Source organism: Polypterus senegalus, chromosome 10 (genome assembly GCF_016835505.1).
Source record: "Polypterus senegalus isolate Bchr_013 chromosome 10, ASM1683550v1, whole genome shotgun sequence".
NCBI classification, from domain to species: Eukaryota; Metazoa; Chordata; class Cladistia; order Polypteriformes; family Polypteridae; genus Polypterus; species Polypterus senegalus.
In genome coordinates, this window is record NC_053163.1 from 27524983 (window position 1) to 27549336 (window position 24354).

Here is a 24354-nt window from a genome sequence, read left to right on the forward strand (position 1 = left end):
CTCAGCTTTCACTAGAGGAAACATCAGTCTTTGTTTAACTACATCCTTAATCTGTAACCACGTATGAATGTTAGTCAAGTAACTTCACTCGGCTTTTAGCCATATCTCAAATGGGTCACTGTAGGAGACATCGGTCTTCTTGAATCCGGTTTTTCTTAGTTTATCATAATAGAATTTCTAGTGTTCTTGTAGCCTCATCTCTGAGATGTTCTTATAAGAGATACCTGGCTTCTAGGAGCCACGTTGCAGAGCTATTTTTATGAAGAACATTGATTTTTTTGTAGGTAAATCCCTGTGATGTTATAATTGCAGACATTGGTCTTGTCATAGTTATGTCCCCAAACTCTCACTATAGGGAGTCATCCATCTCCCTGCATTCATTTTAGACAACATCAGTCTTCTTTAATGATATTTCCATGCTGTCACTCTAGAAAACATCGGTCTTTCTTCCCAGAATTGTTTTTACAAGAGCCATTACTCTTCTTGTAGCTGTGTTCCTAATCTTTTGCTACTGGAGACAGCAATCCTCTTGTAGTCGCATTCTCAAGCTGTCAGTATAAGAGAAATCAGCATTGCTGTAGCCACAACCTCTTTCTGCCACCGTAGAAGACATTAGTCTTCCAGTAGTTGCATTCTCAAGCAGTCCTTATCACAGACATCACTCTTCCTATAGCCATTTCATCGAGCTGTCACAGTAGAAGACATCAGTCTTCTTGTATCTACATCCTTAAAGGTTCCACCATAAATAAAATGACCGTTTTCTTAGCCTTGCCGTTGTGCTTCACTATAGAAGACATCACTCAGTCCATCAGTCTAGAAGCTTTCAGCCTTTCTGTAGTCTCGTTACCACACTGTCCTCATGAGGGACATCAGTTGCCAAAGCCCTCAGGCATCACTCTGGCAGTCTTTTTGAAGTTATGTTCTGTGATGTTCATGCTATGATATGGGAACAAACTGATCTTTATAGTGCTAATGCATGTAATAGAACACTTGTTGGTATTTCCACTGTAACTATTAATTTAATAATAAACCGTTTTGCAAGTCTTTTTTTTAGTCTAAGCTCAAGCATTCTAAGTTGGTGATTTGGCTTAGTGAGAAATGGCAGCCACAGTCTGCTGCAAGTTTGGTGTTAATAAATTGGCCAGCTGGCTAGAGACATCAAGGCTACTGATCCCATCATCGATCGCAGACTCGCCTCTATTATGCTTCCATATGCCGAGACCTTTACGGATCTCAGGCGGCGCACAAAGCAGACATCACTGACTGATTATTTCACGTCCTTCATGATCTCCATCTCCATCTGCCAACTGTGAAGGACAGAGTGACAGAGGTGATGTTGAGACCGTACCACTCCTGGTTTCTAGTGACACAGAGGGAAAAAATTATTTTTTTCATTTCTTTTTTTATTAAGATGTTAACTCAAAGGGTCACTGAATTCTAGGGAATGAGTAGCGAGGAAAAAAAAATGTTTTTTGCATGTTACCCATTGTATTTCGGGTTATTGTATGGTTACGGTTTTATGAAAAGTGCATGTTATCAAAAATAATGTTTTGTAATAAAGAATTCTGTGGAGAAATCTCTAGTGAAAGATTCCAGTTTTTGGTGGTCATGCAGAACCCGTTGACCCTGTGTTAGGATATAGTGGTTTGGACAATGACTAACTGACTGACTGACTGGAACCTAACCCCCTATTCCCTATAGCTTCAACATATTAACATTGATGTCTTCAGTCTTCTATTCCTAGGAACAAAAACCCCACGGAAGTTAAGGATTGGCTATATTTTGTTTAAATTGTTGTGGACAAATCCCAGGTTAAATGGACGCCAGGCACCACTGGTATACCAGGCTAAGTAACAGGAAAGCTCTTGGCCAGGAAGTGATCCACAGAGGACAGGAAATGACCCAGGAAGTGGCAGTGGGCTGGACCTTCCAGCTAGTATTAAGTGGAGGCTGGTGTCAGGTGGTCTGTTGGTGGCAGAAGGTCATCTGGTAGGGGAAGGAAAGGCCAGAGTGATTGGAGGAGGAGGATTGAAAGTGTTCATATAAGTGAATAAGTGCATTGGGCACTACGATGGGAGTAGTTAGGAAATAGCCTGTGTAGGTTGGCCTCTTGAAGGGCTGGCAGTAGGGATATAATAATAATAATAATAATAATAATAGATTTTATTTATATCGCGCTTTATATTTAGCAATCTCAAAGTGCTACAAAATAATAAAATTAACAAACAAAAAAATCTATAGAAATAATTTAACAAAAAGCCTTTCTAAAAAGATAAGTTTTTAGGTTTTGTTTGAAGGCATCAATCGACTGTGGGGCTCTCAAGTAGTCGGGGAGGGAATTCCACAGCCTCGGCGCCACCGAAGAAAAGGCTCTATCACCCATACTGCTAAGTTTAGTTCTGGGATATCATGATAACAAAATTTCAAACTTCGATACAATACTAAGAAACATTTTGCTCTGTACTTGTAATATTACTATTGTGCTGAGGATTACTTGTGTTCTGTTCTGTGTATTGTATTGTATTTACCCCCTTTTTCTTGACACCCACTGCATGCCCAGCCTACCTGGAAAAAGATCTCTCTTTGACCTGCATTTCCCAAGGTTTCCTCCATTTTTTTCCCTTACAAGGATTTTTTCTTGTCTTCTTAGACAGTCAAGGCACCATCGTGGCACTCCTTGTGTGATTTTGGGCTATATAAAAATAAATTGTATTGTAATGTATTGTATTCAAATATGATACCATTTTTGATAGCCAATACAGTATATAATGTAACTCAATAAAAATGAATTTAAATAAATTGCAATTCTGTACACATTAACATCCTTACTTCGATGGATGCAAATAACAGAAATGTTAGTCATTAAATTAAAATTCTTTAAGTAGTACAACATTTTGTAAAAGGTACAAGTACAGCTCTGTAAGCAATCTGTGATGCCGCCACCACAGCCAGCCAAAACTAATCAACATTCACTTTAGACACCATCCTAAAATTCAATTTCTACTGTAATACATATAGACATGGAGGAACAGCGCTACAGTGCATGCAATTGTCCACTGAAATGTTACAGCACCTTACATTATGTAGCAAATGTGATGAAATATAATTTTAAAATCATACATAATAAATGAAAATGTAACACACTGAAGGTTTAAAAATCGAGGGAGCGATGAAGCCCAAGTGTTAAGAGTGTTGCCCCTGATTGAACAGTGCAGAATATCACTGTGTCACAGGTAAAAATAATTATATCCGCTTGACTTAATGCATTAAAAACGTTTCACCCTGTAGAAAAAAAAAAAAAACAAACATCACATCCATACTTTAAAAACAACGAGCTTTATACTGATTAATGTTTCCGTAATTTAGAAATAACATTTTTTGTATTGACTTGTCGGTCCTTCAAGCTAAATTGTTTGTGTTAGCCCCCTTTATTTGGTATTACGTGGGTGCAAATCTTACATGCAGGCATCTCGTGCTTTTCAGTTCCTTTTGACAGGAAGATGAAGTATTTCCTGATGCCAGACCAGATGCCTTCTTTGTTAATGAAGTGTGCTGGTAAAGGCTCTGACGCTGTTGAAGCTGCCATCTTATTAACACTTGAAAGTGGGCTGAAACAGGGCTGCAGCTCCAGCCAGGCCCATTGGTAGACTTTGAGGCTCAATTGTCAAAAGCCAGAGAAAACTGTAGGCTGTAGACTCGATACCATGAAACACTTTTAGGAGTGTTACAATCAATGCTTGTCAATAGTTTCAATATTTCTCACAACACTTGATGGAGGTCTATGTATTTGTCATTATCATAACCTCAGATCTTCAAATGAGTGTCTACTTAGAATTCCAAGAGCTAAACTTAAAAGAAGTGGTGAAGCGGCCTTCTGCTGTTATGCTAAAATCTGGCATAGCTTGCCAATAGGAATTCGCCAGGCTAATACAGTGGAGCACTTTAAAAAACTGCTAAAAGCACATTACTTCAAGTTCAAGCACCTTATTGTCATTGTGTAACACAATGAAATGACTTGTTGTGACAGCCCCAAGGTGCATTTAAAGAAAAGTCAAATAATTCCAAATATGTCGTATACAGTGTTAAGTGATCAAGTAACCAGAGCAAATTCTAATTGCTCAAAGCAAAGCAGCATAAATTGTTATTGCACCGGTGAATGAATAGTATATTACATATTCTATATTGTATTACATTAGTATATTGCACATTACCACTATAGCTTATTGCATATGTTCAATTAAAAATGATCTCAGACTGAGGAGATTCAGAGTTCAGAAAGTTTATAGCAGATGGGAAAAAGCTATTTTTTAGTCTGTTTGTGCGTCCATGGATTGACCTAAAGCATCTTTCTGACGGGAGGAGCTCAAACAAAGAATTTCCAGGATGAGTTTTGTCCTTGAGAATGTTTTTGGCCCTTCTCACACAGCGAGTCTTATACAAGAGTTCGAGTGATGGCAGTTCAGTCCTAATAATGGCCTCTGCTGTTCTTACGAGCCACTGCAGGGCTTCTATAGCAGCCTTGGTGCAGCTGCTGTACCAGGCCATCATGTAGTTAGTTAAGATGCGCTCTACAGTGCATCTATAGAAATTAACTAGCAGCTTCTGGGGGAGGTCAGCTCTCCTTAGCTTCCTGAGAAAATGGAGGCGTTGTTGTGCTTTGCCTATTCTAGCCAAGTTGTTGTCAGCCCAGGACAGGTCCTCTGAGATGGTGACTTCTAGAAACTTAAAGCTGGAAATTCTCTCCACAGCATCTGCATTTATTTTTTACCGGACTGTGATTGGTCTTTTTAGTGGTCCTAAAGTCCAGAATAACTTCTTTGGTTTTTTTGGTATTTAAGACCAGGTTATTGGTGTTGCAGCATGTTGTCAGATTCTGAACCTCTTCCCTATATGCAGCTTCATTGTTCTCTTTAACCCAGCCCAATGACAGCAAATTTAACAATAATGTTTGATTGGTGGATAGGTTGACAGTCATGGATGAAGAGTGCGTGGCTTTCTCATAGCTTCATTTTAGTTTAATCCTGATGCTCTGTATATTCAATTAATTATCATTATTATTCATGGTGGCTCTAAAATCCATACTAACCCCTACTTTCTCTTCTGGTCTTTTTCCGGTTTTCTGTGTTGCCAATCTGCGCCACCACCACCTGATCAAAGCACCGTGATGTCCTTACATTGATGGATCAAAGGCCAGAAGTCCACATGACCATCATCATCAAGTTCTTCCATGTGAACCCTGAATACAATGAGGTCTGATTGAGGTCATTTATGTTAGGTAGAATGCCTAGAGGGGGCTGGATGGTCTCGTGGCCTGGAACCCCTGCAGATTTTATTTTTTAATCCAGCCATCTGGAGTTTTTTTTTTTCTCTCCTCCCTGGCCATCGGACCTTACTTTTATTCTATGTTAATTGGTGTTCCCTTATTTTAATTCTTATTTATTTAGTCTTTTTTCTCTTTCTTCATCATGTAAAGCACTTTGAGCTACATTATTTATATGAAAATGTGCTATAGAAATAAATGCTTTTGTTGTTTTGCTGTTATACAGGGTGGCCCACATAAAAGTGGCCTGCCTCCACGGAGACGACTCCCATCTTGTTCGCCACTGGATAGTGTCGCCTGCCTTGTTTCCTTGCTGTTGCCAGTTCTGCGCACAATTCATGACCATTGTTACTTCCAGCCAGATGGTGCGACTTGCCATACTTCTTGCATATCTATTGCTGCTCTTTGTGAGTTTTTCTCTGACGAAAGAATTATTAGCAAGGGTTTATGGCCCTTGGGAAGGGCAAGGGAAAACTCCTCTTTTGCTACACCAACTTCTATTCTGCATTTCAAACGACAAAGTTAAACGTAAAATGTTAAATTGTGACTTTACCGTGCTTAATGATCCCTGTGTTCAGTAATTCAGTAAAACGCCCACCTGTCTGTATCATCTATTTTCTATGAAGTTCTTAATTTTGTGTCTTTTTTTCTTTCCTTCATCGCTTTTGGCTGCCGTCCAGCTGTCTTTATTGTTCAGAATTAATAGTTTACTTTTTCTCTCTTACAGTTTATTATTTTCTGATGAATATTTCATTCTTTAATTCTCTGGTATCTTAATTTAATATTTTCATAAAGGATCTTTTTATCCATCTCTCTGAAAACAATTACAAATTAAACTTGTGTGTCACTTAATTTGACTTTCATGACTCATTTATTTTACATATATCATTCAGGAATAGCATGGTAACAAATAAAATCACAATAAAAAAACAAAATTAGCTCTAAACTAATTAACAGTTCACACTATTTGTTACAAATAATAGACAGACAATACTTACATATATGTATTTGTTACTATGGGCGATATAGAGTAGCCACCTAAAATTCATCTTAGGAGCTACAAATTTATTTAAATAAACAAAAGAACCACAAAAATAGTCAAGAAGATTGGCAAAAAGAGCATACCTGAAAAGACCACCCGAGGCAAACAAATCAAATCTGCTATACAGAAAATCAGAATCCAAAAAACATGCAAAAATCTGCAATATCCAGAAAGTCCAATACAATCCTCACAAATGACAACACAAATGCTACAGCAGTCAATGAATCCTCTGAGAGACTCAACTACGTTATGGTGGCCCAGCTTCTTGGAATTCCACCCACAAAACACAAAAGATGGAGCTCTGAGGCTCAAAAAACAACAATTGAAGAATATTTATGCTAAAAAAGCAAATAGGAAAAGAGCCATATCCCTGGCTATAATATAACAGTTTCTAAAACTCAAGAAGAACTTCAATAAAGTGCCCGTAAAATTCAAAACCAAAATCACAAAGACCTGAAATCATAGTGTGCTGATTGTTTGTTTTAATAATTCACAAATTGGAAAGTCAACTGCTAGGCACCACGCTCTGAAATAAATCAATCAAGTGATGAGCAATCAGCCATGGAGGCAATAAACAAGATGGCTGTGGCCATAAGAATGCAATACAACAAGGTGACCACAATAAAAGAAGACGGTAAACAAAATGGTATTGTGGTAATATAAATAAAAAATAAAGCCATGCTGTAAATAATTCAGAACTTTAAAGATGTTAGCAGACTACCCAAAAAGGTGAAAAACAACTCCTGAATAGACAAAATGATAATAATGATACTCCCGGCTCTTAACTTCATATAATTTTTTACTGAAATGTTTCTTCTCAAAAAAACATGCAAAAAATGTTGCATTTTTTGGCTTGAAAAATGACACTTTTATTATTATTAAAGCTCATTTTTCTACTGTAAAACGTGTAAAACACTATAAGTACAAAGTCAGAAGTGTAGAGGGTATAACAATGATACAAATAATAATAATGATAAATAACAATAATAATAATGACAATTGACACAAGAGTCACTTTCGGATTCCCAGAATCCCTTTCGGTTTCACTTTACATTTCAATTTCACTGCCTGAAGACAGATTCACCTTGTCATTACTGCTGACGAGAGGCATTTCTTACATTATGAGGCTAGGAGAAGACGCGTCTACACCATTGTCCAGGTAATGCTCGGGCCTGATGCTTACACAAAACACACCTATACCATTGACCAAGTAACGCTCAGCACTAATGCTATTGGCACTTCTACGGCCGAGTGAACCTCAGGTCTTACGTGAGACACGTCAATACCATTGCCTAAGTAATGCTTAGGTCTGATGCTTACGATACATATGCCTATACCATTGACCGAGTAACGCTCGGCACTAACGCTATTGGCACTTCTACGGCCCGAGTGAACCTCAGGTCTTAGGTGAGACACGTCTATCCCATTACCCAAGTGACACTCAACCAGACTAATGCTTTTAGCTCTGTTTTTACAGCGTGAGTGATGCTCAGGTCTAATGCTATTGAGGTTAAACATCACACCAGTAGCTCTTCCATGGTGAGGGGTAGCCCTTCTTTAGCTATAAGCTAGATGTTTCCCCATCTGCCCTGATGCACCTGCTTGCCTGAGTCCTCAATATCCCTTAAAAGTCAACATCTTTCTTGAAGGGTCAGCACAGGAATCATTTTCCAGATCTTCTTTGCATCGGCATCTCCTCTACACTGTGATTGCACAAGAGCTAACCTACTGCTGTCACATAACACTTGGAAAATTCTGGAAATGTTTTCTCATCCCTCCGAAGACCAAGCTTCTCATTTCTGTTCTGCACTAGCGCCACTGCATGCTGTTGTTCTGTTGCATCTTGCATGACAGGATCTACCACCCCTAGTGGCTTCCGACTTCTTTCTGACTGATGACATATACCGATTGCTTCTCCAATATTGTACAATTGTATCAGAAATACTTAGAAGGGATGCTTTATATGTTACATTTGATCTTTTGTCTGTTTGAGATGCTTTGCTAAACTAAACTGTTGTAAAGTTTCTGGCTATTCCACCAAGACTGGAACATGGATTGATAAACCATTGGTGGAGCACGATAAACTTTTTATTGACTGTCATCTCTGGAACAAAGAATTGTTAAACTAGGATTTCCTTTAATAAGTCAAAACAATCATAAATATTTTGTCATTTAAAATCCAATTTATTGGTTACAGTTTGAAATACCCAATCTGCATTATGAAATAAAATTTATGACCTGTAAGGAGTGTCTGCCAACCCCAACACCAATCCAGGAGTCCAAATGTAAAGCAAAGCAAAGGCTTTAATAGAAAAGTCTCAATAAGTGACCCAGGGGGACAATAAAGTACAACCAAAACAGAAAACAATAAACACTTCTGTCCCAGTGGGCCCACCTAAACCATAGTAACTCCTGGCTACTCTGTTAACACATTATCCCTGCTCACCTTCCACTACTCGTGTCCCCATTGTCCTTCTGTCCAGCTGAGCTCTTGTCACCAGCTGCCTCCCAGCTCTAATCTCTCTTAGCGAAGGAAGCAAGGCCATTTCATTCTTTGCCCCAACCACCTTCCAGGTACCCTGCTGTAAGCACTTCCGGAGTCATAGCAGACATCAGTCTCTGGTGTTATATTGGTAGGCCTCCCCCCGGTGGCACCAGAGATTCCTGCATGTCAGTCCCTCTAGAGAGGTGTACCGGAAAGGGACAGACTGGTTGACATCTCCAGTACACCCATTTGTGTTTGGGCCTATATTATGACTTCCAGGGTCTGGATCTCTTTCTGTGAGGGTTAGTGCCTTCTGCTGGTCAATAATGGTACCACCACCCAGATTAACTTCATAAATTCAACACTGAGATTGCCTGCACGGAGCTCTTTGTAATGTTATAGTGCTGCTGCTCACACATGACTTCATGCAACATGTCAATGGCTTTCTGGCTTAAAGGAATAATCCATTTAAAAACTGGATTTTTTATTTATAATTTACTTTTTCTATTAAGTACCAATAAAAATGTTATGTTATGCTTTCATGGAGAACAGAGAAAGCAAACATTCTGATAGAATGGACATCTTTTGAATTAAAGACAATGCATTCAGTCAGATTTTTCGTTCAAAATGTGTTTCCTCTGCAAGCTTTACTCTGTCTTGTTTTATTCCCATAAGTATTTATTCAACAATATTTTAGCAAAAAATTGCATGATTTGTTTGAGTAAATGACTGGGTGACTTGGTATGTAGATTATATGACTTTTTCATGGACATTTTGATATTATATTCTACCGGTAATGGTGCACTGGATGATAACGTGCAGTGAATACACTTGAACTGAGCATTCCTAGTTTTCCTCCTCTTTCTCTGTACGTTTAGCATTCGTTTGCTCAGAGGTTGATGCGCTCTATATACAGTACACTGAGTATCAGAGGTGGGTAGTAACAAGTTACATTTACTCCGTTACATTTACTTGATTAACTTTTTAAAAAAAATTGTACTTCTAAGAGTAGTTTTACTGTACCTTACTTTTTACTTTTACTTGAGTACATTTGTGAAGAAGAAACGCTACTCTTACTCCGCTACATTGGGCAACACTCGATTCGTTACTTTTTCTCCATTAGATAAAGTCTGACAGACAATTTTCAATCTGCTCTGTGTAGCGTATGCTGTAAAGTTGCGCACACGCCTTCCATTGCGTCTCCAGCTCTCACGCGAGGTTTCGGATGTTCCCCAAATCAAGGCACTGCAGCTTTGAGGACAGATGTTGCATTTTTTGTTTGAAAGCATTAACTGAGCTAATCATATTGACCATGGTTTTCTCTTTTCCTTGCAGCTGTAAATCAAGCTCATTCAACATGTTGGTCAGATCGGAAAAAAATAGCAAGTCTAGTGGCCATTGATCATTATTAAGCTGCTTGTATTCTGCATGTTTAATGACAAGAAGAAACTCAATTTTTTCCGGCCAGGGGTCTTGAAATCTAAGAAAGAATTTCTCCCTAGCCATCTGCCTCAACGAAGGCATCTTTTATCATCTTTCCATCTTGGAAGGACTTCATATGCTTAATGATCGAGTGACTCACCCGGAACGATGCTTCGGTGTGTCTGCCTTTGCTTTTAAATTCAGCTGAGTGAAAAATGATGGACGTCCGATTAACTGCGATTTTAGTTCCCTCTCCTTTCTCTTTCTCAGATCGCTTTTCAGAAGGAAATCAGTTTCGTAGTTTTTATGAACAGTTCACATTTTCCTTCTTTGGAATAACAATGATAGATTGACAGATCAGACAAACGCACTTCGATTGTGACATTGTGAGAGAAAAAAAATCCTCTTCCAATTCCACAACAATTTTTTTTCAAATCCCTTCTTTAGTCGATATAATTTGGAAGGCTAACTAGATCACTTAGATTTTTGAAGTAACTCGCGCATTTGATCATGTGTGCAGGATGACCAGTGTGTTAGAAGAAAAGAGATCTCAGACTGGCCGCCCTGTATGTCAAGCAAGTGGCAAATGCCATAGGGAGGATATATGATAGACTTACATTTAAAAAAAAATTTTTTTTTTGAATGCAACGCAATCTACCTGCACCACCTTTCCGATCTACTGGTCGATCGCGATCGATGCATTGGGCACCCCTGATTTAAGATATGAAGAGGTAGGGGAAGTGATGGTGAAGGTGGTAAAGAATGAGAACAGCGCCCATACACATGTGCCGCACGGCCGCCCTGCTGTCCGCTGGCAAAAGTTGATTCTACAATAAAATAAAATATAAATAAAAAGAGGAATAACCTTGCTGGTCAATCATCACCCCAAAAGAGGAGATTAGATGTCACATAGTATATGTGTACCAAATTTCAGGTCAATAGGTCAAACGGTATGCGAGCTACAGGTGATTTCATATCCTGGACAGACAAACGGTAGCGTATTATACAAGAAGACTGTCCAGCATTGGTCACCATAAACCCCAGTTATGTCAGAAAGTTTCTCTGTTCTCCAAGGAAACTTGAGATTCGATTTTTTTTCCCATCATTACAAACAACACAGGGTAAAGTGACACATTAAAAAATTGATGTCATGTCTAGGTCTATTATCCTTTAATCTACTAAACAGCAAATGAAGCTCATTTCTAACACAACACCCAAATCAGTCTCTCATCTCATCATTTTCTATAAGGGCGTTTTGCCCTGTGTGCCCTTAGTGGTGGAACTGCAACACTTTGCTCAACGGGAATCCATTCATAATATATAAATGTTTATAAAATATATACAGACATGGACGCATTTGTTGGTCCCCTTATAGCTCATTGAAAAAGTACAGTATACCTCCTGAAAAGTGATGAAATATAAAGCAGTCATGTCCTGTAGACCTGCATGCCTTTAATATGTCATCGAGTAAAGCAAACCAAGTGTGCAAAAAGATCAAGTGTTGCTTATTCTACAAAGATATTCTAAAATGGCTTGGACACATTTGTTGGTACCCCCAGAAAAGATCCTAAATAATTGGATTAGAGTCGTTTTTCAAACTAGCTGTTTTCTTCAATTTGTATCATGCATGTCCCCAATCGTGCAGTCAGTCATTCATCTCATTTAAATGGAGAAAAGTCGTCACTCTGCTGTTTTGTCTTATCATGTGTCCAACACTCAACATGGCATAGAGAAAGCAAAGGAGAGATTGTCTGAGGTGATCAGAAAGAAAATCATAGACAAGCATGTTGAAGGCAAAGGCTAAGAGACCATCTCCAAGCAGCTTGATGTTCCTGTGACAACAGTTGCAAATATTATGAAGAGGTTTAAGGTCCATGGGATGGTACCCAACCTCCTTGGATGCGACCGTGAGATGAAAATCAAACCCAGAATGGACAGAAGGGTAGTGAGAATGGCAGACAAAAAGCCAGGGACACAAGCTGAACTCCAAGGTCAAGGTCCATCAGGGTCTGATCACACCAGTCGTCACTTTTTGAGTGACAGTGGGCTCAATGGAAAAAGACCCAGGAGGACTCCACTGTTTAAAGAAAAACATAAAAAAAACAGCCTGGAATTTGCTAAAATACACATTGATGAGCCACAATGCTTCTGTGAGAATGTCCTTTGGTCAGATGAGACAAAACTGGAGCATTTTGACAAGTCACACTGGCTCCACACATGAAAAAAATGAAGCTTTCACAGAAAAGAACAGCAAACCTACTGTGAAACACGCAGGAGGCTCGGTTAGGTTTTGGGCCTGTTTTATTGCATCTGTCATGGGGTGTCTTGAGTCTGTGCAGGGAACAATGAAATCTCAAGACAATCAAAACATTGTGGAGTGAAATGTACTGCCCAGTGTCAGAAAGCTCTGTCTCAGTCACAGGTCATGGACCCTCCATTAGGATAATGAGCCAAAACATTTGGCTAAAAGCACCCAATAATGGCTAAGAACAAAACATCAGACTATTCTGAAATGGCCTTCTCTGAGCTCTGATTTGCATCACATCGAACATCTATTGAAAGAACTGAAACATGTGGTCTGGAGAAGACCCCTTCAAACCTGACACAACTGGAACAGTTTGCTCAGGACGAGTGGGCCAAACGACCTGTGGACAAGTGCAGAAGTCCCATTGAGAGCACCAGGAATCGCTTGTTTGCTGTGATGGTCTCTAAAGGTTGTGGAACAAAATATTAAGTTAAGGGTCCCATCATTTTTGTTCATGGAAATATTCTGTTGAATCAAAACTCTAAACCAAAGTCTGATTTTTGTTAAATAACAGAATAAACAATGATGGGTAACTTTTGTCATTTTCAGGTTATCTCGGAGGCAATTGTGGGTTTTCTTGAAGGGGTACCAACAATTTGGTCAATGTCTGTATATATATAAAAAAAAGTCTTTCAACAAACTTGCTATAAAATTGCACAACAAATCCCTTACAGCTGTGTATGCCACTCAATCTTAAAACTTCTACCTTCAGGTTTAATGCAGTCTGTAAGACACCAAATCACTCCAAAGTCATAGAACTCTCCTGTTTACTCTCTTCAAGTTGTACACAATACCTATCCATGGGAACATAAACTACTATTAATGGAAAATGCTTCATCTTCAAAAAATTAGGTAAAAAAAAAATCAATGTTCACTAGTAATGGATTTTTTTTTTTTTTTTGCAAGTGGATTTTAACATCAAAGCGAGAGTATGCAAGACGTGCAAACAAAAAGAGCTGAATTTGTGTCTGGAGAGCTCTTTGGAATTTTTTTTATGCATTTGTTTACCTCTTGGTGCTGAGAGTTGTTGAGAAAGCAGGTTTAAAACCAAGAAACGGCATGCGCTCTTTAAGGGCTCCTTCCCTTCTGATATAACTCGTGTCTTCAGAGTCCTCTTTCGATGCTTGTGGGCCCAGAGTTTAGGAAGCAGGTGATTCAAGCTGTCAAAAAAGAAAGGAAAAATGATGTATGTACATTTTATAATGTGTATGCATATATAAACCACACTTAGTACAGCACACATCCTGTCCAGATTTGGGATCAAGACAGCGTGCAAACTGGCAAACACTTTACGGACTGTCCTTTTCAATGCCAAAAGCAAAAAGTCGACCACAGAGACAAGAAACGCAGTTTACAGCATTCCATGCAATGCATGCCCAGCGGAATACGTGGGACAAACATCTAAAAGACTCGCAACACATACTGTACACAGGAACATTGCAATGCTGTCAGAAGGAAAGACCCACGGTCACTGATTTACACACATACAGGTTCCACCGGAAACAGTTTAATTGGGGTACTGTGAAAATAAAATTCAGGGTCAACACTTAGAGTGACAGAGAGCCGGCTGAATCGTGGCTCTCTAATGAAATCGCCATTAACACACACTTGGACTTCAACCCAGCATATGCAGGCTTAAAAAGAAGATCTTCCAAATAATAAGAAACACTTTATGACGAACACCTTTTGTACCACACCTTACTAATCCACCTCCCCTTACACCCCCTTTACCATCTATATATATCCTTTAATTTCTATATGTCTAATCAGTTGCCTCGCAGTTAGGAGACCGGGGTTCACTTCCCCGGTCCTCCCTGTGTGGAGTTTGCATGTTCTCCCCGTGTCTGCGTGGGTTTCCTCCGGGCACTCCGGTTTCCTCCCACAATCCAAAGACATGCAAGTTAGGTGGATTGGCCATTGTGTGTGCTTGGTGTGTGGGTGTGTTTGTGTGTGTCCTGCGGTGGGTTGGCACCCTGCCCAGGATTGGTTCCTGCCTTGTGCCCTGTGTTGGCTGGGATTGGCTCCAGCAGACCCCCGTGACCCTGTATTCAGATTCAGCGGGTTAGAAAATGGATGGATGGATGGATGATTCGTTTTCTCTCTTTTTGGATCTCTAGCTAAATATATATGTATATATATATATATATATATATATATATATATATATATATATATATATATATATATATATATACACAGGGTCAAAATTATGTTAACACTAATGGATTACTTTTATCTTAACCACACCTTTCCAGGTACATAGGGGGACCATTGCCATGGCCTCCACACTCCCCTTATTTAACACCCTGTGATTTCTGGTTCTGGGGTATGGTGAAGGAGTCCATGTATAGCAGGAAAGTTCATGATATCAATGACCCGAAGGACAGAATACTTACTGTGGTATCATCTATTCACCGCAAAATGTGTGTCCGTGCTTTAAATGGTACTGTTGCTTGTTGTTTTTTGGATGTGTTGAACCTGATGGTGAACAGGTTGAGACATTCCTGCAAATTATCTTGCACATATAAAGTATGTTTTGTGAATAAATTGTTGCCGTCTTTCAAATGTTAACATAATTTTGACTCACCCTTTATATATATATATATATATATATATATATATATATATATATATATATATATAAATATACACACGAGATGGCAGCAGCCCTCATTATCAGCGCCCATTTGGGAACCAGCAGGAAATGCTGGGAAATGTAGTCTGGTAACACAGCCCTGCTGGGGACTATTGGGGGCTGAAAGGGGGAGCTGCAGGGAGATGTGCTCCCTAATTTGTGGAACTTCCACATGACCCGGAAGTACTTCCAATCAGGTAGTGGACCTGGCACCAGAAGTACTCCAGGGTCCATAATTAAAGGGAACGCACTTCCTTGTCAAGGCAAGTCGGAGTTGGGAGGATGTGGGGCAACACTCGACAGGAGGAGGTCAGTGCTGTGGTGAGAGGAAGTGTGATTTGGAGAAAGAGAGAGAGAAATATTACTTGTGTTTTGCTTGTGTTTACAACTGTATGGAGGTTTAGTGTGCAATAAACCATCCATTATTTGAACCAGGACCGTGCTGCTGTGATTGTATTGGGGTTTGGGGCTCGTTGATGGCCCCAGTTCCATTACAATATATATATATACTAGGCTGACCCGCCTTTTAAGGCGACCGACTTTTAAGTTGACCACTTCTTAAAGCAATTCAATATGTAGATCAATTTGATATTTTATACAAACTCATTAATTTGGTTATATTGCATTTGAGCGGTATTACTTTAATACTCATAGTTTCTGTTATTTTTGTGATGAAATTTAAACTTTTTTTTTATATTGAGGTCGCCCTTTTGAACCCCCCTGATATTTACTACGCGGTGAGGCATTTGTACTCCATCAACATTAATTATTTCCAGAGACATAATTTTGTCTATTTTTCCAGTGCATCGCGCACAAAAGCAAGGGAACAATGGGAGCACCAGAACTCTGCTCACATCATGTCGCTTCGTACCGCAAGACATGGAAGTAGTAATTCTGTGATAAGCGGAATACCGCTACGCTTTCCACTCACGGGATGGAAGGACAATCCCGACCGCTTTTATATAGTAAGAAAGAAGAAGAAGATATCGCACAGTCTGGAGTAGAAAATCATCTTTTACCTGGAAAAACGAAACTACAAATCCCATCGTGCATTGCAAAATGGACGGGCGTGTGTGAAACTCGGCGCCTGCGTAGCACTCACGGGACGGAAGAACACCCGACCGCTTTTATATAGAAGGATATCTATAATGTAGATAGATAGATAGATAGATAGATAGATAGATAGATAGATAGATAGATAGATAGATAGATAGATAGATAGATAGATAGATAGATAGATAGATAGCTAATTTATGTAGATATTAAGGAAAACAATTAAATGGGTGATGTTGTTTATTATCCAAAAAATAAACAGAATGGAGGGATAATGAAAACATAGGAAGTCAATCTAATCCACAGAAGGCAAACCCTTCTGCCTCTCTGTGTCCTCCTAGCAAGTCTGTATTCAGGCTTATCCAGTAGAGTTTGACAAACATCAAACAGCCCCCCACTTTTCTCCTTTCGGTCTCTCACCTCAAACTCTGGCCTAACTCTTACTCCTACCTATTGAGCGTTTGCCTCTCTTCACCTTCACAATTCAAATTCAACTGACCCCTTGCCAAAAGTCACTTTTACATGTCCCTCCTGCTCCAGTAGTCACTTTCAGTGTCAAAAAATCCTTTGTCTTGTCTCTCCAGACTTCTCTGTGATAGTCACAGCTTTTCATACATTTTCAAAGGGTCACACAGGTTGAAATCTCTATTCACGCAGACCCTTACCCAACTCCTATAACCACAAATTAACCCGAGGGCTAGGTGGCCTCCATGTGTGTTGAGCTTCCTGCCTCTAGTGTGTTGATGGGACACTACATATGTACTTATTCTAAGCTGGCAGCTCACTCTTGAGTGTACCAGTGCCCCATTTCCTGCTCTTCCAGGACACTTAGCACACCTATTGCCCCTTGTCAGCCATTTATCCACACTGACACATACCTGCCATGGATTTTATTTTGCCCAAATGGGTTTGGACAGACCTGTTTTCTCTCTTTGTTGTAACTGCCTTCAGAGAAATGCAGAGATATTTATTTTAATTAAGGATTGGAAGAAAATTAGCAAAGTTTTTAATCAAAGGGTCAGTCCCATCTTTTATCAAAGCCTATAGTAGAAACCAATAAGTGAAGTCTAAAAGGAAAATTTAAAAAAATCAGGAAATTGGGTCAAACGATCAAAAGCAAAGCACAACAGTTACTTAATCTTGGATTGTGTATGGAGCTTATGCCCTTTTTACCCTTGACCCCTATTGATAAGTGCAGCGTGACCCTGGATGGCAAAACCATAGAAACCTCTACAACAAACTACACAGAATGGAGACATCCATCACAACATTGGATACCTTGCCTTTTAAGATGTTTTACTACAGCAACAAAGGCTTCTGTCCCTATTGGCTCGACCAAACTGGTCTCAAATCTCTCTGTATGTGGTGGGGTGAGCATGTGGACACGTTCTTGCCTACTAGCTAATCACAGTACCACACTGAAAGCCTTCCTTTTTCACCTTCCACCTTTCTGATTTTCCTCAGTCCTTCCTTTTATCATGTAGATGTCCATTACTATGACTAACTAGCCTGAGCTGGTGAATCAACTTTAAACCCCATCAAAGGGTAATTTCCAGCAAAGTCCCAGCATTACTTTGCTCCAAGAATGCCAGTCAGTATCAGTCCCTGGTGTCACTCCTGAACATTCAGTTGTCCTTCTAAGACTCCATGCTCACTAGCATCTCCTCCCTGGACTTGTTTAAGTGAGAGGGCCATGTATTCCAACAGTCTTCTGGACCACAGGCCTGCTAGTGTTCTGGAAGAGCAATAGATGTTCCCACCTAAGCCAGTGGTCCCAAACTCCAACTAATTTCACTCCAACCGGTTGCTTAATGAGGTGCCGATTCTTGTTGTTAATTAAACTCATTCTTTAATTCCATGGCTTGTTGCTGCTCTTATTATGCAATAGCAGACATTTCTGAAATTGTTGATTTTCTTTTTCCAAGGGCACTGTTAAAATGTTTTGGGCACCTGAGCAGATCAACATTCCTGAGACCTTCATCTTTCTTTATTTTCAGATATTATATGATGGACACAGTTGGCTGGTCATGTTTTTATCTTATTATTGTTTGGCTGCTATTTAAGGAAAAAAAAAACAATTAAGGGGTCTGAGTCTTCAAGAGCGAGTCAAATAAAATGAATTCAAAAGATGTAAATTAGCAACAAAAACAGAAATTAATTAAGAAAAGGATTGGAATGAAAGCCTACAATCACTGCGGTCCTCCAGGACTGGAGTTTAGATACCACTAACCAAAGCAATCACTCTTTAACACTCTTGGCAGTGCCCCATGTAGACAGCAATTCAAGGCAAGTAGCACCTCGAGTTCCACCACTGGCATTTGCCAGACCTGCCTCAAGTGCGCTCCTCTCCATCAGTCACTCTTTCTTTATGTTTTGTGTATCTGAAGTATTTCTCTGCAGATCTTGACTCTGCCCTGTTGCACCCTAGTGGTGCTCTCCTCTTTGTTAAAGTCTCGCAGCAAACTATTTGAACGAGCTCTGCCATTGTGATGGTCATTTCATAGAGCTTTACATCTGCAGTGCAGGACTTCACATTCACAGGTTAGACAGGTTAAGTGGCTTACTCAGGGTCACAATTTAATCTGCAGCCGTGTACTTTACAAGTTAATAGCTACCATAGGTCACTCTTCCTCTTTAAACCTAAAGAGTTATTGATTAAGCTACAAAATTACAGGTGAACAGCCTCTGCAGCAAGAATCCCTCGGCACAGGAACAGAGAAGAAAAATGTGGAGGCAACAATCCTCTTATGAATTAAACTGCAATGAGCCTTCAAGAAGGAAAACATCCGTCCACCAGTCCCTTTTCTGAACTGCTGTCGAGTCTTTGACAATTCTATAAAAGAAGGTTGTTTAAAATTCAGAATGAAGGAAGGGATGTGAAACACAGCTCCCCTCTCCCATTTTTTATCAGTTTCTAATATTCACTCCTTACTATCCCACCCATGGCTCCATAGAGCACAATATGCTGGCTTTGCCCTGAAAGTCACGCCTACCAACTCCATGCTCTTCACCCTTCTTCTGCTTCTTTCTTTATATTCATATGCGCTTTTCTCACTACTCAAACTGCTTCAGTGAGTGGGGAGCCACCTCAACCACCACTAATGTATAGAAACCACATGGATGATGTGATGGCAGCCATTTTTGTGCCAGTACGCTCACCACACTTGAGCTATTAGATGGTGAAGTGGTGAGATAGATTGCCAGTTAGAGATAGGAGATGATTAGGGGGCCAGAATGACTAGGTATTGGTGGGCAATTTAGCCTGGATATCGGGATACACCTTACTCTTTACGAAGGATGCCCATGGTTCTTTTATGACCACAGAGAGCCAGGACCTCAATTTTACGTCTCATCCAAAGTATGGTGCCATTTTCACAGGACAGTGCCTTCATCACATCACTGGGGCATTGGGATCAACATTCAGACCATAAGGTAAGCACCCCCTGCTGGCCTCACCAACACCTCTTCCACCAGCATCCCAAGCTTTTTCCTAGATGGTCTCCCATCCAAGTACTAGCTGGACTGAAACATGCTTAGCTTCAGGTAGATGGCCTCTTCTGAAGTGCATGTGGTATGGCTACCTGTAAACTCCTCTTCCCCTACAGTGTGTTTGTGTTTTAGTGTTGTGTACAGGGAGTTTCACCTTTGACAAAGTGGAACACTTCACTTCTGCTTAGATATGTTGCGTGGGCACAGAGTCAGCAGGCAGTCGCCAGGCCCCACAATCTTGTCCATTGTGTACCGATGTAAGAATACTGGGGCCTGCTGTGAATGTTTTCTATAAAAATTAAACACCTTTGAAACAGGAAAGATCATTATCTATTTACTAAACCTACATAAGGAAATTTAAGGACTGCAGAGGTGGAGCAAATCCTGGCAGCACTGGGCATAAGGCAAGAACTAAATTCAGAAGGGAGAGTCAGTCCATTGCAGAACACATTTACTCACTAGTACAAAGTATTTCTTATTTTTTAATCAATATTTTAAGCATAATATTATCTCCATCATTTAGTAACTTCCTTTACTTTATTGGATACTAGCTGTCCCACCAAACTTTAAAAATCCTCATACGCTTTTACTTCTCCTCGTGCGTCTCATAGTCACTCTCCCTATTTTAATCCCATCACCAAAACCAAACTGACCAATCAGATTGCTCAGAAGGACTAGACACACAGACCTTGATGTGTTAATTATATAGTAGACTAGCTGTCCCCCGTGGCTCTGCCCATGTAGTAGTAAAACTTTAAAAAGCAATAAAATAATGTAAAAAATGCAATTTTGGCCAAGTGGAAGGTAGGTATGCTCCAGTGTCAAATGTTGGCACTGTATCTGATCATGTTCAGCGGTGACGGGAGAGTGTCCTCCACGTGGGGAGAAAAGAATGTGGCCTTGATATCTCTGGCAATTAGCAGCTACCCTTTAAAACACATGTAGCTATGATCTCTCTCTCTCTCTCAAAAACTTCAAATGTTACTCCTTAACAATCTCTAGATGATAATGATAATAACCCCCTACTTTTGGGGGTCAGTATTGTAGTATTTGGAGCCTGACTGAGTTTAGGTGAGCATCTACTGGGCAGATCACTGAAGGTCCTGGCCAGCTTCACAGGTCTCTGGGGGGCATTATACACCCTTTTGCTATGTTTATAACTCCATTACACAATAAGACCCTTTTGGGCCGTTAATCCTGAATCATATCAGGAACCAAAGTACAGAAAAGAGTAAAAAAAAATACATTAAGGCAGAAAATAATGAACAAGTAGCTCTAATAGAATGTTTATTATAAAGAAGGCTATCCCAACAGATATAATATTGAAATGTTTGGATGGAAAGGTAGGTTACGTTCGTAAGAACTAGATACTGAAGGTTATGGAAAGGTGAGGGATCAGAAGAGAAGTGAAATTTCTAATGAAATGCCAAATATTTAGTGAGTTTGTACAGTAATGTTACAGAATTCTGAAATGTTAATGCATGCTAAAGTGAAGGCTTTTAATGGAATGGAATGGGAGAACAAAGCAGTGGCATGATAACTTAATGAAGTCTTATCCAGTGATTCCACAGAAAAACAGAGTCAGTCAGAGTGGTGTGAGGTGTCCTGCAGTATTTTCTAGAAAACTTACGAGCACAGCCCCAGGACATGTAAGAAGTCTCTGCAGTTATCTTGCACCATCACTCTCTCTCTCACTCTCATTTTTGCTGTCATTTCTGCCTCAATTCCTCCTTCTCACTCTCACTGTCTGTCTATCTCAGCACCACTCTGGGTTGTGCTTTGATATGGAAATTCATCGTCAGTCTGCACAGTAATTAAGCTGCCAGAGCTGACTAATTAAATGTGTTGCTGCTCCCCAGATAATGATCACAGCAAAGTTAATGGAGAAACAGAAGAAGAAAAAAAGAAAACACAACAAAGGAATAAACACAAATAGAAACATTTGAGAGACTGTGTCCAGAGAAGGAAAGTCTGCAATTAATGAAAAAAGGAGCCTATCTCTTTATCCACCCTTGACTACAAAATTTACAGCTATATATGAGTTATCAATTACAATTTTGTTTGGCTTAAAGAGAGACAGAGTGTAAATTCAGCTATATAGTTTCTGAATGTTCCTATTCCACCACTGAGTTATGAGAAGTGGGAACCCTGTATCAACAGTGTTAAATGTAAGTAGTCCTTTTGAATGTTACACCAGTCCGTCATAGGGCACACTATTGTAGACTTGCTAACAGTATTTTAGTTGCGTGTTACCAATCTACCAGTCACATAAGTCTTATGAAATAGGAGAGGACTCAAGTACCCAAGAGAAATCCATGAGGAGGATCCGAAAACTCAACACAAACATTAACCTTTGAGAAGAATCCAGATGTGATATTGGGACAGATTAGCTGTTAGCTAAACAAACAGACTTGATGGACTGAATGGTCTCCGCTCATTTGTCAAATTTCTTATGTTCTTATGTACCACGCCAGGCTTCAAACCTGTTTCATTGAAGATTTATTAAGGTACCAGTGCATCACTGTACCAGATATAATATAAATACAGTAATCCCTCGTTTATCGCGGGAGATAGGTTCCAAGGCCGGCCGCAATAACTGAATTTCCGCAAAGTAGGGACACCATATTTATTTAATTATTTAACGTGTATTTGAACGTTTTTAAACCCTCCCTGTACTGTTTACAACCCACCCTTTACTCTATTAATAACAGGGACAACTGTTAAGCAATATGAAATCAGTAGATAAGTTTACAGTTACTGTATAGCGAAGTACACATACCTATATATGACGTGATGATGGTGATGAATATGCTGTGCAGTAAAAATGATGATGATGAAGGTGATGATGAGTTTTACTGCGCAGCTGATGACTGTATTTTACGTCTCTTCTTTCCTGGGGCACCTCTTCCACGGTTTCCGAAGGTGTATCCGTAGTAGTAGTAGGAACTGGCTCTTTTTTGCGAGGCTGCAAAAACATTGTCATCGGCAGTTGCTGCTGCAGCTTCTTTTTCCAGTCGAAGAGCAGCTTGTAGGCGGTCTTGACGTCGTTGACCTTGTTGCAAAATTGGACGGATCGAAGAAACCACAAAAAAATCGCACACAGTACAGTGTAAAGTAAACCGCTCGGCGAGAAAGCTTGAAGCGAAATGGCCGCAACAGACAAGGGGAGGTACTGTGGGATCTGTGTATCAGTCAAAGCACCAATCACGGGCCCGATTAGAAAGTGGGAAGCTGTGATTTGTCATCTCCCTCCCATGTACCAATCACAGCCTATGTTACAACGCACTTAGTCACCGAACTTGTTTTGTTGTTCTTAGGCTAGGAAATACTACTACTATATTTAAAAACCCACGAAGTCATGAATCCGCGAAAAGTGAACCGCGAAGTAGCAAGGGATTACTGTATTAATATTTGTTATATTTAATTACAATTGATTGTATTGATATCAATTGATGTGTTGATGATCCCCTGTGGCAACTCCTAATGGAAGAAGCCAAAAGAAGAAGAAGATTCTGATGTGTTGTTGATAGAAAAGAAGTAGAGAAAATTGTCAGTCCTTAAAATCATTGTTCAAGCATGAATATCTGGACATTTTGGGGGCCTCATACAACCTTTCACTCTTTTTGTTACTCCAACACATAACAGGACCCTTTTGGGGCTTTAGGCCTGAATCATATCAGGGTGCGAGTACAGAAAAGAGTGGACAAATAAATTAATGAAGTCAGAAATTAATGAGTTATTAAGTGAAAGACAAAACAGAATGTGTAAGATGAAGAAGCTGTCTTAACAGACTTGTAATTATAATGTTTGGGTGGAAAAATAGAATACATTAGTAAGTCCTTTATATTTAAGGTTATGGAAAGGTGAGAGATCATATGAGAAGTGAAACCTCTGGTACCACGCCATATGGTAAGTGGGTTTGTATTCCCAGTGCAGTGCACTGATCCATACAGTAAGTTAAAACAACTGTGAAATGGTAAAGTGGGCTCAAGTGAAGACTTTTAAAGGGGTAGAAGTGGAATGGAAGAACGAAACTGGGGCATGATAGCCTTGCAATTTTCTCATAAGTTCAGAGAATTTCTAATTTCATATGTTATTTTTCTTTTGCAGAAAACACTTGTTATCTTAAAGCACCTAACATTTTACATAATCTTTTAAAGCAACTATATACTTAAAGAGATAATAAATGCAGACAAAGATGTGGTCCGGGACAGCAAGAGCCAAAACCATAAAGATCAAAACTAAACCAGCCAACCAGGAATTAAATGGGCCAGATATTAATTGATAGTAGAAGCCAAAAACACAATCCTATCACAAGGGCCTAATTGTGAAAAACCTAAGCAATGTTGGCGAGTGAAAGGATTCACGTGAAAATGAATTTGTAATGAAATTCAATGTTTTCACTTCCTGTGAAATATATGCCATTCATACTAGACGAAGTGTGTTCAGTTCCTGTCTGGAAGCGTTTTCATGTTTTAACTCTGCATGTGTCTCCCTGAAAGTTAGTATTTAATTAAAGAGCTCTAGAGAACAAAAAATCACCAGAAGTGTGCATGTTAGGGTAAGGTGGTCGATAGGTAACCGTCAGTTCTAATGGATGGCT

At 39.6% G+C, this 24354-nt stretch overlaps 1 protein-coding gene across 3 annotated transcripts in view; it reads right to left on the reverse strand.

Annotated features, from left to right (window-relative positions):
• LOC120536983 (protein phosphatase 1 regulatory subunit 29-like) overlaps positions 1–24354 on the reverse strand; it is a 573722-nt gene that overhangs the window by 184695 nt on the left and 364673 nt on the right. For all 3 annotated transcript variants that reach the window (XR_005635244.1, XM_039765570.1, XM_039765572.1), the window contains exon 3: positions 13583–13734. The gene's annotated coding sequence lies outside the window, so the exon portion shown is untranslated. The remainder of the gene's footprint in view (positions 1–13582; positions 13735–24354) is intronic.